Source organism: Heterodontus francisci, chromosome 19 (assembly GCF_036365525.1).
Source record: "Heterodontus francisci isolate sHetFra1 chromosome 19, sHetFra1.hap1, whole genome shotgun sequence".
Taxonomy (NCBI): domain Eukaryota; kingdom Metazoa; phylum Chordata; class Chondrichthyes; order Heterodontiformes; family Heterodontidae; genus Heterodontus; species Heterodontus francisci.
In genome coordinates this window covers 57,022,869-57,037,938 of record NC_090389.1, presented here as the reverse complement: position 1 = coordinate 57,037,938, position 15,070 = coordinate 57,022,869, and the positions used below count along the sequence as shown (strand labels likewise).

The 15,070-nt window shown below is 42.4% G+C and overlaps 1 protein-coding gene across 5 annotated transcripts in view; it reads right to left on the bottom strand.

The window, feature by feature from the left end:
* The window catches only part of LOC137380089 (ERC protein 2), a 966,513-nt gene that overhangs the window by 924,611 nt on the left and 26,832 nt on the right, over positions 1 to 15,070 (bottom strand). For all 5 annotated transcript variants that reach the window (XM_068051709.1, XM_068051708.1, XM_068051713.1 and 2 more), the window contains one exon: positions 7,877 to 8,051. The gene's annotated coding sequence lies outside the window, so the exon portion shown is untranslated. The remainder of the gene's footprint in view (positions 1 to 7,876; positions 8,052 to 15,070) is intronic.

The following is a 15,070-nucleotide window of genomic DNA, read 5'->3' as shown; positions in this document are numbered from 1 at the left end:
AACAAATGTAGAGCGATTAAAATCAGGGTTGCTCAAGAGGCCAGAATTTAGAGGAGCGCAGATATCTGAGGATCGTGGGCCTGAAAGAGATTAGAGATAGGGAGGCCGTGGAGGGATCTGAAAACAAGGATGAGAATTTTAAAAATCAAGACATTGCTTGACTAGGAGCCAATGTAGGTCAGTGAGCACAAGGGTGATTGGTGAATAGAATGTAATGCAAGTTAAAACCACAGGCAGCAGAGTTTTGGATGACCTCAAGCTTGGAGAGAGCAGAATATGGGAGACCAGCCAGCAGTGCATTGGAGTCGTGAAGTCTAGAGGTAACGAAGATATGAATGAGGGTTTCAGCAGCAGATGAGCTGGAACGAGGCGAAGTCGGGCATTATAACAGGAGGTGGTGACGTGATTGAGGTCAGAAGCTCATATCCCGGTTAAATGTGACACTAAGGTTCCAAATAGACTGGCTTAATCTCAGACTGTTGCCAGGGAGAGGGGTGGAGTCAGTAGCTAAGAACCGAAGACAATGGCTTTGGTCTTCCCAATATTTAGTTAGAGGAAATTTCTGCTCATCCTGTACTGGATGTCAGACAAGCATGTAACCTGATAATTTACTAACAGGCAAGGAGTCTAAAGATCTGATAGTAGTAAGGTACTGCTGGGTTGTGTCAGCGAACATGTGAAAACTAATGCTGTTTTCAGATGATGTTGCCAAGGGGCAGCATGTAGATGAGAAACAGGAAGGGGCCAAGGATAAATCCTTCAGGGACACCTGAGGTGAAAGTGTGGTCAACTGTATCAAAGACTGCAGGCAGGCCAAGAAAGATGAGGTGGGGGTGGGGGTGGGGGTGGGAAGAAAGATAATTTCCCTTTGTCACAGTCACATTGGATGTCATTTTTGGCTTTGATAAGAGTGGTTTTGGTACAGTGGCAGGGGCAGGAACCTGCAGCATGCAAATGAGTGTGCCCAAACCTTAGTTCGTGGGCAGAATCCCATCTTCTTTCTAATTGTATCTAAAATCATACAGCTCTCCCTAACTGATCTCTTTTGCACAGTGCCACAAATGAGCAATTGCTGTTAACAACAATACTCATCTCTTGAAGAACCCACTTGCAGGAAAAGATCCCCCCCCCAACCCAAAAAAAAAAATCAAGAACAACGCCGCTGACTTCCTTAACAGGAGCACAGCAAGGTGACATAACCGATGCTTCTGGCAGTGCTACACCCCACCTCAGGTCAGGTTCCGAGGTATTGTTAATTCCTGGTTAGAATTCGGGAGGTTGGCATTTTCACTACCCCACTGGAATTTCAGCTGGGATATTTTTCCCAGAGTGCTGTTCATTAATAGTGCTCACCTGCTTATCTCTGCATAGTCCAAGAGGGATTAACAAAAATTGGGCCTCCTTCGGTTCACAAGATATTCCATCCTATGTGTCATTCTCTGGACAAAAAGGATATGCTCCTTAACTTCTGTCAATATCTCGAAGAGCAACTGAACTTTCTTCTCTCTACAGAGATCTGCCTAGCTTTTATTTGCTATTTTCCTCCCAATCATAAGGACAATGCATGACGCTACTCAACAACTTACTAATAACCTAGTTTTGCACTTTTAAAAATAGTAACTAGCATGTATCTGAATCGCAAACACTAATTTATTAACACTTAAGTAGGTGTTGCGTTCTCCCATAGTGCAGCATTTTCTTACAGTAGCAGTTGTCCAAGCTATTTTATCAAACTGAGTTTAGGAATATAATTATTTCCCAGAAAACAAATCATTCTCTCTTCTGATCACTTTAACAGCTAAATATCTGAATTCAATTTTATTTTTATCATGGCTACACTGAATAAGTAGAGTCATTACATATTCCTTGTGCAAAAAAAAAAGCCATTGTGTGTGCTATGTACAATGATAGCAACTGGGATATCCATGTTTTACCATTATCTGAATTGTTTTGCATTCCAGTTTATTTTTTCCAGCATGCAAGCTTAGTGCAAAAGGAAGTCAATTACCAGATGATGTCCAAATTTTAGACTAATCATTGGTGTGAAATTGCTTTTAAGCCTGGGCATATTCAAAGAGTTTGATACAGTGCATGAACTGATTGCTTATTCCAAAGTTACAGGCCATATCAACATCCCACAGACTTTGTTGCAGGATGGAGCGAGTCCAAGCTTTTAGTCATTACTTCAGACTTTCCAGCAAACAAAATTCACATTTCTTGGCTTGTTATAAAGTTAAAGTTAGGAATTCCCAACTTTTAAAAAAAAAATGAAGTAATGGTAAGATAGTGCTTGCTACTACTTGTGCACAATTAAACAAGTGAACTTATTAGTCGGGCCTATATCGGAGGGGAGGGCAGCCACTGTGCTGTATTTCACTTCATGGATCAACAAATCTGCATGAGCATGTTAAGTTGATTTTTTCCCCCCCATTACTCTTCTGCGAGTGCCTTGAGACTTTAAAGGTGCTATATAAATGCAAATGGTTGCATTACTGACCCAGCAGGATTATCTAAAAGTTACCATTAGAAAGGCTATGCATAAATAGCAATTTGGAGTTCCCGTGGCCATTGTCTTGTCATTTTGAGAGCCTAAAATATTCTTCTAAAAAAGGGTTGCCTTTTTAAGCACTCCCAGAATTGATTGAGGACTATCATCTATGTTTCTTACAATTCCAACATTTAACAGACACATCGATGTCCAGGAAGAACAATTATACAAAAGCTAAAGAACATGGATGCTGGAAAACTGAATTGAAAACAGAAATGCTGGAAATACTGAGCAGATCAGGTAGCATCTGTGGAGAAAGAAAGAGAGTTAATGTTTCAGGTCAATGACCTTTCATCAGAACTGGGAAAAGTTAGAAATGTAATAGATTTTAAGCAAATGAAAGTTGGGGGGGCATGTGGGAGAAGAACAAAAGGGAGGGTCTGTGATGAGGGGGTGGGGGAAAGACAGGAGAGATTAAATGACCAAGGGGTTGGTGGTGCAAGGCTGAAGAGAGTATTTACAAACAAAAAGATGTGTCTAGTGGAGGTGCGAATGACAGGATCCCGAATGGCAAAAAGAGAAAAACAATAGTAGAACCAAACCAACCAAGAAATAGAGGCAGAGAATACAGTCTGAAATAGTTGAACTCAGTGAATCAGGAAAGCTGTAAAGTGCCAAAATAGAAAGATAAGGCACTATTGCTCGAGCTTGTATTGAGCTTCATTGGAACCTGTAACAGTCCAAGGACAGAGGGGCCAATGTGAGAGCAAGGTGGAGAATTAAAATGCCAGGTGAGCGGAAGCTTGGGGTCACACTTGCCGACTGAACGGAGATGCTCTGCAAAGTGGTCACCCAATCTGCACAGTGGCGCAGTGGTTAGCACTGCAGCCTCACAGCTCCAGGGACCCGGGTTCGATTCCGGGTACTGCCTGTGTGGAGTTTGCAAGTTCTCCCTGTGTCTGCGTGGGTTTTCTCCGGGTGCTCCGGTTTCCTCCCACAAGCCAAAAGACTTGCAGGTTGATAGGTAAATTGGCCATTATAAATTGTCACTAGTATAGGTAGGTGGTAGGGAAATATAGGGACAGGTGGGGATGTTTGGTAGGAATATGGGATTAGTGTAGGATTAATATAAATGGGTGGTTGATGTTCGGCACAGACTCGGTGGGCCGAAGGGCCTGTTTCAGTGCTGTATCTCTAATCATAATCATAATCTTCCCAATATAGAGCAAACCACATTGTCAACAGCAAATACAGCATACTAAATTGAAAGAAGTGCACATAAATCACTGGGGTCTTGGACCGTGAGGGTGAGGAGAGAGGAAATAAAAGACAGGTGTTTCATTTCCTGCACTTACGTGGAAAGATGCCATGGGAAGGGGAGAGGGCGTTCGGGGTGACTGAGCAGTGGACCAGGGTGTCGTGGAAGGAATGATCCCTTTGGGATGCTAAAAGGGGAGAGGAAGATATGTTTAGTGGTGGCTTCACACTGGAGGTGCCGGAAATGGCGGGAGGATGATCCATTGAATACAGAGGCTGTGGGGTGCAAGGGGAGGACAAGGGGAATCCTATCATGGTTCTGGGAGAGGGGAAGGGGTGAGAGCAGAAATGTGGTAATTGGGATGGGCGAGGTCGAGGGCCCCATCAACCACAGTGGGTAGGGAGGGAGGAAAAAAAAAAGAGAATCCTCGGTTCACAAAAAAAAGGACCTATGGGAAGAACAGGTACGGAAGGTTGCATAAAACAGAACAGTTGCAATGGAAAAAATGGAAGTCCTTACAGGAAGTGGGGAGAGAGGAAGTGTAGTCAAGATAGCAGTGGAAGTCAATGAGCTTATAGTGAATGTTCGTTGATAGCCTATCCCCAGAAATGGAAACAGAGAAATCAAGGAAGAGAAGGGAAGAGTTGGAGATGGACCATGTGAAAGTGAGAGAAGGGTGGAAATTGAAAGCAAAGTTGATGAAATTTTCCAGTTCAGGGCGAGAGCAGGAAGCAGCACCGAGATAGTCATCAATGTACCAGAAAGAGAGGTGGGGGGTGGGGGTAGGAGGGGGCCTGAATAGGATTGGAACCAAGAATATTCCACATATCCCACAAAAAGACAGGTACAGCTAGGACCCATGCGTGTACCCACAGAAACACCTTTTATATAGAGCAAGTGAATGGATTTAAAGAACAAATCTATATGTTATTGTAGACAAGAATATTTTGAAGTGGGTTAATGAGATTGCAGAGTCCTGTTTCCCCCACATTGATTTGTGACCTCCCCAGGCGTCTGCTGACTGCAGTTTACATTTTAAGTATCCTTTTAATTTAACTTCAATCTATTTGCCCCAAATCGCTCAAAGAAAAGTCAAAAGATTTATCATGAAACTTACAGTTGGTCCACTATAAATTGTGGTTTTCATAAAGTAAAGAGATGAACCGTAGAAAAATTATGGCACAGAGGAGGCCATTCAGCCCATCGTGTCTGTGCCAGCTGGAAAAAAAGTAGCCACCCAATCTAATCCCACCTTCCATCACCTGGACCATAGCCTTGCAGGTTATAGCACTTTAGCTGCATGTTCAGGTACCTTTTAAAGAAGTTGAGGGTTGCTGCCTCCACCACCGTTTCTGACAGTGAATTCCTTACACTCTCCACCCTCTGGGTGAAAAAGTTTTTCCTCATGTCTCCTCTGATCCTTCTACCAATCACCTTAAATCTGTGCTCCTGGTAAATTGACTTCTCCACTATGGGGAACAGGTCCTTCCCGTCTACTCCATCTAGTCCCCTCATAATTGTATACTTCAAATAAACACCTCTCAGCCTCCTGTGTTCACTTCTGAAGACAACCCCAGCCTGTCCAATCTTGCCTCATAACTGCAACTTTCAAGCCCTGGTAACATTCTTGTAAATCTCCTCTATACTCTCTCCAGACCAATTATGTCCTTCCTGTAATGTGGTGACCAGAACTAAGCAGTATTCCAGCTGAGGCCTAACCAGCATCTTATACAGTTCAAGCATTACATCCCTGCTTTTGTATTCTATACCTCAGCCAATAAAGGAAAGCATTCCATATGCCTTCTTAACCACTCTATCTACTAGCCCTGCCACCTTCAAGGATCTGTGGACATATCTCTCAAGGTGTCTCACTTCTTCTAACCCTCTCAATATCCTCCCGTTTATTGTGTATTCCCTTGCTTTGTTTGCTCTCCCCAAATGCATTACCTCATTCTCCTCTGGATTGAATTCCATTTGCCACTTTTCCACCCACTCAACCATTTTGGAGTCTACAGCTAACCTCTTCACTATCAACTACACGGCTAATTTTTGTGCCATCAGCAAATTTTCCATTCATACCTCCCACATACAAGTCCAAATTATTAATATATACCACAAACAGCAAGGGACCCAATCCGGAGACCTGTGGAACGCCACTGGAAACAGCTTTCCATTCGCAAAAACATCTGTCGACTACTACCCTTTGTTTCCTGTCCCTGAGCCAATTCTGGATCCAGCTTGCCACATTCCTCTGTATCCCATGGGCTTTCATTTTACTGACCAGTCTGCCATGTGGGACCTTGTCAAATGCCTTACTAAAATCCATGTAGACCACATCCACTGCACTACCCTCATCAATCTTCCTTGTCACTTCCTTAAAAAACTTAATTAAGTTAGTAAGACATGACCTTCCCTTAACAAATCCATGCTGACTATCCCTGGTTAATTCATGCCTTTCTAAGTGGCAGTTTATCCTGTCCCTCAGAATAGATTCTAATAATTTACCCACCACCAAAGTCAGACTGACCAGCCTATAATTATTTGGCCTATCCCTCGCACCCTTTTTAAACAATGGTATAACATTCGCAGACCTCCTATCCTCTGGTACCCCGCCTGTATCCAGTGAGGATTTGAAGATGACCCTCAGCGCATCAGCTATTTCCTCCCTGACATCCTTTAAAAACATGGGATGCAGTCCATCCGGCCCTGGCGATTTATCCACTTTCAAGGATGTCAGACCCTCTAGTACTTCCTCTCTCAATGTTTATCTTATCTAATATTTCACACGCCTCCTCTTTAACTACAATGTCTACATCAACCCTCTCCTTTCTGAAGACAGAGACAAAATACTCATTCAGAACCCTGCTCACATCTTCTGCATCCACGCACAAGTTCCCTTGTACATCTCTGATAGGCCCTACCCTTTCCTTAGTTATCATCTTGCTCTTAATGTACTGATAAAACATATTTAGGTATTCCTTGATTTTGCCTGCCAATAATTTTGCATGTCCTCTCTTTGCTTTTTTACTTCACTCTTGCACTTTCTATATACTTCTAGGCTTTCTAAAATATTAAAGTTTGTGATCATCATAAGCTTTATTTCTCTGCTTCAACTTACCCTGTAAGCTTCTAGATTACCAGGGGGCTCTAGATTTGGCAATACCAATTTGTGGGGTCACGCCTACACTGTGCCTGTAGTATCTCACTTTTGAATGCCTCCCACTGGTTTGCCACTGATTTTCCTTCAAGTAGCTGTATCCAGTCCATTTTCGCCAGAACCTTCAAATTGCAGTGTTACAAGCCTTCCTTCAATTGTGGGGAAAACGTTAAGACTTTGATGAGGGATAGTCTAAGAGGTCATCTAGCATAACACACAGTCAGATCAGAAAGAACAAGCATGAACACAAGGACAAGCTGTGTTTAACTAATTCGCCAGATTTTTTTTTGTGCAAGTTACAGTTCTGGTAAATAAGGGCGAAGCAGTGGCAGTTATCTACCTGGGAAAAAAAAAGATACAAGACTGCGCAATGTAGCAGACTGATTCAACAAAGGTGCATACCCTGGCACAGAAATTAAGTGTTAAACTGGAGTGATGCAAGGTTGAAAAAAGGTAGACTGCAAAGTGTTGAGAGTTGTCAGAGTGGAAACTGGTTCCCAGTGCAGACTCAAAATGTAAAATGCAGTCAGCAGACTCCAGGGGAGGTCATAAATCAGTGTGAGGAAACAGGACTCTACAATCCCACACAGGTTGAGGTTGCTATTGTTCATATATTTTTTGATAAGTGACTTACAGGACAGAATACGGTCCAAGATGTCCAAGTCTGGGGATGACAGCAAGTTGGGTGGTGTAGCCAATACTGCCAGTCAATGTATGGCAGTCCAAGGGGGCATGGACAGGCTAGGTTACAGAGCAGAGAATTGGCAGATATACTTGCACGTGTTGAATTCCAAGGTCATGAGATTAGACAGGAAAAGCAAGAATGTGAAATACATATGAAAATTACAACATCAGAAGTGAGAGTAGGAAAGAGGTTTTGTGGATAAGTCACTTAAAACATCAGATAAGTGTTCACAGGTGATGAAGAAAGTGAACAACGTATTTGAGATTTATAGCTAAGAGTATTACTTACAAGTCTAAGGAAGTTGTACTGAAGTTTTATCTGGCCTCAGTGAGGTTTCTCCTGGAGTCCAGTGTTCAAAGTCAGGTTCCGTATGCAGGAAAATGTTGAAATATGGGAAGAATTGCAGGTGAGTGCAATGAGAACAATTCCCAAAATTATGAGATCTGTCCTGGATCTTTATTCTCTGGAAAAGGAGGAAAATGAAGGGAGCTTTGAGAAAGATCTTTAAAATGTTCAGAACAATATCCTCTTCCACTCAACCCCCAGAAAACATGCAGCACAATAACAGAACTGATGATCTGGCGCTGATTCCTCCAGTCTGTATCCACCTCATGCCAGTGTCCTACTTAACCACAACTGAGACCAAGGACAAGAGGATAGACATACACTACAGAATTTGGGCTGTGTTGAAGTTACAAGGTAGCCAATGTAGTAAAGAAGAATGCCATTTATGGCCCCAAGTCAGATTCTAAAATATTAATATTTCAATTGCAAAAAATGTTGGATGTCAGTCCAATGCCGGCTCTGAACCTAACTGAATCACCACTCCAGGTAATGCTCTCCCTTTTGATGTTATTCAGAGTTATCAAAACAAGAGCAAGAAGATTTTACACACTTCAGATGCTCATAAAATTGATTCAATATTACAAGGCATATTATAGCTAGATGATCATAAGCTGCAGACAATTCTTTCAAACCCAGTATCCACTGAAAGTACTCCCAACTTCCAAAAATAGATCATTTTAATTTGCAGGAAATACTATTAAAAAGTTAGCTACTGGTATTACCCAACTAGAAGTTTAAAACAAAGATGGGCACTGGAGACAAACTACCCAATATTACAGACAGTAATTAAATATATACATGTAAAGCATCATCCATCAGCTGCCACACAATCTGTTTTTCAATTCACATTTTAAAAAACCCTTCAGATGTCAGGATAACGACACTAAAACATTACTTGACATATTCTCCACTAAAAAAAAAATGCCTTTTGCCACAAGTGGAGAGTCACTCTCTGTCCCTATTATTTCCACAGCTCCAATTGCACTCCAATCAGGAAAGGAGCCAGTAAAAAAAAAAAATGTTCAATAAAATATTGGAAATAGCCTTTACCTATTAATATAACAGTATCACAATTGGAAAGCCTTTCTCCATGAAGTCCATTTGCTGTGACAGCAGATGGTCCACTGGAGGCCTTCTGGCTGTTTTTTTTAAATTCACGAGATGTGAGTGTTGCTGGCAAGGCCAGCATTTAGCACCCATCCCTAATTGCTCGAGAAGGTGATGGGGAGCCTCCTTCTTGAGCCGCAATAGTCCATGTGGTGAAAGTACTTGCACAGTGCTGTTAGATAAGGAATTCCCAGATTTTGATAGTGATGAAGAAACAGCAATATATTTCCAAATCAGGATGGTATGCGACTTGGAGGGGAGTTATTGCAGTACATCTTGTAGATGGTACACATTGCAGCCATGCTGTGCTAGTGGTGGAGGAACTGAATGTTTAAGACAGTGGATGGGTTGATCAAGCGGGCTGTTTTGTTCTGGATGGTGTCGAGCTTTTTTGACTTCTTGGAGCTGCACTCATCCAGAGAAGCGTATAGTATTCCATCACACTCCTAACATGTACCGTGTAGGTGGCGGAAAGGTTTCGGGGAATCAGGAGGTGAGTCACTTGCTTCAGAATACCCAGTCTCTGACCTGCTCTTGTAGAGATAGTATTTATGTGGCTGTCCAGATAAGGTTCTGGTCAATGGTGACCCCCAAAATGTTGATGGTAGCATACCAGACGACAGTAATGCCACTGAATGTCAAGGGAAGATGATTTGATTCAGTCCTTGGGAGATGGTCATTGCCTGGCACAAATGCTACTTGCCACTGAACCAAAGCTGGATATTGTCTAGATCCTCTTGCAGGTGGGCACAAATGGCTTCATTATCTGAGGAGCTGCAAATGGAATTGAACAATGTGCTGTGAACATCCCCACTTCCAACCTTCTGATGGAGGCAAGGTCACTAATGAAGCAGCTGAAGATGGTTGGAGCTAGGTCACCGCCCTGAAGAATTCCTGCAGTAATGTCCTGAGACTGAGTTGAAAGGCCAACAATCACAACCATATTTCTTTCTGCTAGGCATGACTGCAGCCAGTGAAGCATTTTCCCCCTCGATTCCCGTTGACTTCAATTTTGCTAGGACTCTTCGATGCCAAACTTGGTCAAATGCTGCCTTGATGTCAAGAGCAATCACTCTCACCTCACCTCTGGAATACAGCTCTTTTGTCCATGTCTGGAGCAGAGTGATGTTGGCAGAACCAAAATTGGGCATCAGTTAGCAGGTTATTGGTGAGTTAAGTGCCACTTGATAACAATGCTAATGACACCTACCATCACTTTTCTTATGATTGAAAGAAGGTCGAAGGGGCAGTAATTGGCCTGCATTTGATTTGTCCTGCTTTTTGGGGACAGGACATTCCTGGGCAATTTTCCAATTTGCCAGGTAGATGCCAGTGTTGTAGCTGTATTGGAATAGCTCGGCTGGAAGCACAGCTAGTTCTGGAGCACAAGTCCTCAGTACTACAGCCTAGAGCATGGCTACCCGACCCCGACATGTGTCAGGTTCAGGTCGGGCTGGACATGGACAGAGATCAGGACAAACAGAAATCAGAGGTGAGAAGAGTGGGAGGGAAGAAACAGCTACAAGTTCGAATAAATTTCGAGTGAAATTAACCCAACCCCTTAACACTCTGGGAGAAACTGACAAGCCCGGGGGAAGATACCAGTAACTGTAGTAAGAACAGAAACAATCAACTGAGCTAGTGTTTTAATCTATACTTGGCCCAAGGATTTAAAATTAGGAAATAGGGAGATTTAACTTCCCAACCAGAGTTCTCCACGGAGATTCTTTTTGTTAATGATATCGGAACTTAATACAGTTCAAAAGCTTGTTTGTTACATTGCATGATTTCCTGAAGTGGATACTTGTTTTCCCCCCCCCCCGCGGGTGCTCAGGGTCACGACGCCTTCACCTGTTTGAAATCAGTATTTGTTGTTTTTTTTTAAACTATGATGCTAATTTAGCACAGGTACAACAACAACTGGCACCTGTATTCGATCACTGGTCTAAAGGTGTCGGGTTTGGGTCGAGTCAGGCACTTAAAAAAAATTCAAGGACTCTGGCTCGGGTTGGGTTTTAATTTTATACTCGTGCCAGGCTTTACTACAACCGAGATGTTGTCAGGGCCCACAGCCTTGGTTGTGTGCCAATGTGCTCAGCCTGTTCTTGATATCCTGTGGCATGTTGTTTTGGGGTAGGAGTCAGCAGGCTCCGAAGTCACCAGTACACATCCTCCCCTGCTTTTGGGTGCATAGCATTCCTGCGACGCATCCATGGCAATGACCTGAACCTCCAAACACGATCAGGTTCAGGCTCCTTCAAAGGGAGTGCAATTTGGCTGTGCTCTGCCAGACTTACATTAGGTTGAAAAAGGGGGAGAAAAGTAGGTGCCCAAATATATGAAGAAAATACAGTATAGTAAAACAATTGTGCCATTAGAGCAAACATCTGATTCAATACATGTTGCTAATACCAAATAAAAACTGATTATAAGCATGGAAGCCAAAGCTAAGAATTATACAAACTTAATTTGTTCAGAAAATGCTCTAGTGTGCATTCACATGAGAAGAACAACAAAAATAAAAGCTGAGACGGGGTTGATATCACTGGATATGAGGCTACCTGTTTGAAAGCAGAAGACCATGGAAATAAGGGAGGTGGCATGTAGGGGTCATTTCTGCCTCATTAACATTCTTTCAAGGAAACTACCCAAAGTGCACAGATCCAGCAAAATGGGTCATTGTACCTTTTGACTGTTTTGCGTCAGTAAATAGGTGTCCCTAGGGTATAAAGCAATGGCAAATCAGGCCCCCTGATCTATTTGAAGATTGAAACTTTTGTACCCAAAAAAATAGAAAATGTTAGTGCGGAGGAACAAAACACTCTTCTACCTTCAGCTGCAAGCACCTTTAGCTCAGATATAGCTTAAACCTGAGGCAGGTCAAAGCTCCTCCTTTGCTCCAACAACATTTTAATTACAGTCTCAAAGTACATCCCGACAGATTCGAGTGAGCTTCCAATTCCTTCTCTCTCTCTCCATCCAAGTATTTACTATTTTGCTTGCGACATCTTTGATTGATATTTCTGATTCATGTTGAACTGAGGGCTTTGTTCCTCAGATCAATACCCACCAGGAGCTAAATCAAGGCCTCCCAGACTAATTTCATAGACAATCATCATAGTCAGCAGAGACAAGACTTTGATCAAATTGCCTCGGCTAGATCAGAACCGAGTTCCCAGAGGTGAATACACCATGTGCTAATCCATTCAGCAACTCGGTCCCCTCGTTTGATCTTTTTCTCAAATATTTCATTATGAGAGTAGCGTGCAATATAGAGAAGCAACAAACATCTGCGACAATGACATACTGCTGAAATATTAATAGAAATACAATTTAACTTTTTGGGTATAAAATAGCAAAAACAAAAAGTTAGTGCACAGATGTGGCTTCCAACCCAACAGTAACTGTAGTGCTTGTGATGTTTTACTGGAACTAGTTGGATGAATGCGTAAATCTCCTCAGTAATTTGCTCCATATACTCCACATTCGGTAAAAAGTGCCACCATTGAAAAAGGAAAAAAGACAGAGCAAACAACAAAATGAGAAGGATAATTCTGGGGAATAAAAATTAATTATACTGGCCACAAAAGGTAATCGTTTCACAGGTAACCAAGATCCAGACAAGCAATGGGGGAAACCACTAAACACACAGGATATCTTAAATTATTAATAAGAGAATGAAAGGATAAAAAGCAGCAGCCACCAAATGACATGCAATGTTTTGGGCTCGTTAGAGAAAGCAGTTTGCCAGGGTAGTTCATGACAAGAATTGAGCAAAAAGAGCTAAAATTACAATAATTTATTGGATTAAAACGACAGCTATTAAAGTCAATAACTAACGTTAATTTGAAAAAGAAAATCAGAATCAGGCATTGCACTGGCCTTAAAGTATAATTTTCAGTACAAGAGTGACTTTATGAAGGACTTTCTAAAGAAAGAACAAGTTAGCATGCTGAAGTAGCACAGTAAGAATTGTGTCAATGCTTGGAATCCAACATTCCACCATATAGTATGGCAAGAGACTGAAGATAGCTTCAATTGTGGTGTGGCCATCTCTGGTTGATTCAATACAGATTCAATTATTTAGACATAACTTAAAAAGTCAGAGCCCAGCTTCACACTTCCAAGGTAAGACAACTGAAAAATGATAACTCAGTGTGCAGTCTCTATTCCCAACAACCACTAAACGAGGAGAGGGGGAGTATGTTGGCAACAGTGGCTGGGCATTAAAAGACCACATTTTAGTGCCTTAGCTTCAGAAATTTTGCAATAATGGCCACCCAATGTGGTCTCAAATCATTAACAAAAAAAATCAACTAAATCCAAGGACGGGATGCACAACGATAAATTCTAATGTGAAGAATTCGGAGTGTATTAAAATGTTGTTGCACTTTAATCTAGTTTCAAACTATGTATATTTCACAGACGAGAAATGAATAATGTTGGGTTGGTTGTTCTAAATTAAACTGTCAGCTTAAATAAATGCAGGTATTGTACAGATTTTTGGTAAACTTTACACTATATGGATCATTGAGAGGGATGCCCAAACTGTAACTTGCATTTATTATGGCACCTTGAACATAAAAATGTTCCAAGGTGCTTTGCAGGAGCATCACAGAACAAAATTTGACACCGAGCCATTTGAGAAGATACTAGACCAGATAGCCAAAAACCTGGTCAGTGAATTTTAAGGACAGGAGAGACAGGAGAGACAGGAGAGACAGGAGAGACAGGAGAGACAGGAGAGACAGGTCCAGAGTTTAGAGCCGAGGCAACTGAAGGCATGCCTGCCAATGGAGGGATTAGAATCAGGAATGTGAAAGGGGCCAGAATTGGTGGAGTACAGAGATCTAAGGGCATTGTAGAGCTGGAGGAGATTAAAGAGGTAGTGGCAAGATCAGAGGGATTTAAAGACAAGGATGAGAATTGTTTAAAAATCAAGGCGTTGTTTGATAGGGAGCCAATGCAGATTAGCAAGTGCAGGGGAGATGTGTGAGCGGGATCTGGTGCAAGTTCAGACATGGGCAACACAGAGTTCTGAATGAACTCAAGTTTGCTGAGAGTAGAACGTGGGAGGCCAAGAATGCATTTGAGTAATCAAGTCTACAGCTAACAAAAGGCCTTGATGAGGGTTTTAACAAACAAATAAGCTCAGAAAAGGGCAGAGTTGGGCAATGTTATGGAGGTGGAAATAAGCGGTCTTAGTGATAGTGCAGATGTGTGATAGGATGTTCATCTTGGGTTAAATACATCAAGGTTGAGAACAGCTTGGTTCAGCCTCAGGGACAGGGATGGAGTCAGTGGCAAGAGAATGGAACTTGTGACAGGGCCGAAGAAAATGTTTTGATGTGACCACTCCTCTGTCTCTAAATTGTCCAACAAGACATGGTGGTTAAGATAGAACTCGGTGTCATCCGTGTACGTGAAAACTAATGCTGTGTTTCTGAATGATGTCGCTGGAGGGCCAGCATGTAGATAAGAAATAAGATAAACTAGTTTGGGAGGGGGATGGGAACCGGACTTGTAATCCAGGGACCAGTGGGTCCACTCAGAAAGACAAAGAGTGTAGTGAGGTATTGGGGAAGGTAGCACTGTCACAGAGGACAGATGGGCACGGAGAAGGGTTAAAGTGCGTATACTTCAACGCAAGAAGCATCAGGAATAAGGTGAGTGAATTGAAGGCGTGGATGGGCACTTGGGACTACGATGTTGTGGCCATCACTGAAACGTGGATAGGTGAGGGGGAGGAATGGTTTTTGGAGGTACCTGGTTATAGATGTTTTCATAAGATTAGGAATGGTGGTAAAAGAGGTGGGGGGGTGGCATTGTTAGTTAGAAATAGTGTAACAACTGCTGAAAGAATTTTCGAGGAGGATCTGCCGACTGAGGCACTGTGGGTTGAGGTCAGGAACAGGAAAGGAGCAGTCACCTTGATGGGAGTTTTCTATAGGCCCCCCAATAGCAGCAGGGAGGTGGAAGAGCAGATTGGGAAACAGATTTTGGAAAGGAGCAGAAGTCACAGGGTAGTAA